The sequence below is a fragment of the Penaeus monodon genome, chromosome 25, assembly GCF_015228065.2.
Source record: "Penaeus monodon isolate SGIC_2016 chromosome 25, NSTDA_Pmon_1, whole genome shotgun sequence".
In the NCBI taxonomy this organism is placed as follows: Eukaryota; Metazoa; Arthropoda; class Malacostraca; order Decapoda; family Penaeidae; genus Penaeus; species Penaeus monodon.
The window spans coordinates 40,056,360-40,056,901 of record NC_051410.1 but is presented as its reverse complement, the minus strand read 5'-3'; the positions used below and the strand labels follow the sequence as shown (position 1 = coordinate 40,056,901).

Below are 542 nucleotides of genomic sequence, written 5' to 3'. Positions count from 1 at the left end.
AACACTAGTACTGGTATCTTAAAGGGTTAAATAATATAGACAATACCAGTCATTTTAACATAGCTTTTTTCCCCTTACAATGGCCTGGTGGAATACATGCCAAAAATAGATTAATCAATATTGTGTGATTTACACCCAAGGACCACCAGACTTTCCCTGTTTGCTGGAATTCTAACCAGGTTTTCATTAACTAATTTTTGGTCTTCGGTAGACACACTTGTTTGCCAAATAGAGATAATCACTGGCTTTACATTGCATTACACGGGGTTACATTACGAAAAACTTCCTAAAATGAGGAAAGAAATACAGGCTTACAAGAGAATGAAAAAAAAAAGGATTCGTTTTCTCCGCAATCTCGAGGAATTTTCCCCCCCGTAGGCCTGTAATCATATTTTTCCCCCGTATTTACACAAGAAAGGGAGGAAGAGCGTCCCATTCGCACGGAAAACCACCCGGAAAAGCAAATTAAACGTGGTAAGAGAAAAGCATGACGCAAGCCTAACCCCCCGAAAGAGCCAGGATTTCTCAGTGTGTGAATTCCC

General features: G+C 40.0%; 1 protein-coding gene across 1 annotated transcript in view; it reads right to left on the bottom strand.

The window, feature by feature from the left end:
• Positions 1-542, bottom strand: part of LOC119589267 (ATP-binding cassette sub-family F member 2-like) — a gene marked incomplete in the record, with an annotated part of 10,709 nt that overhangs the window by 9,852 nt on the left and 315 nt on the right.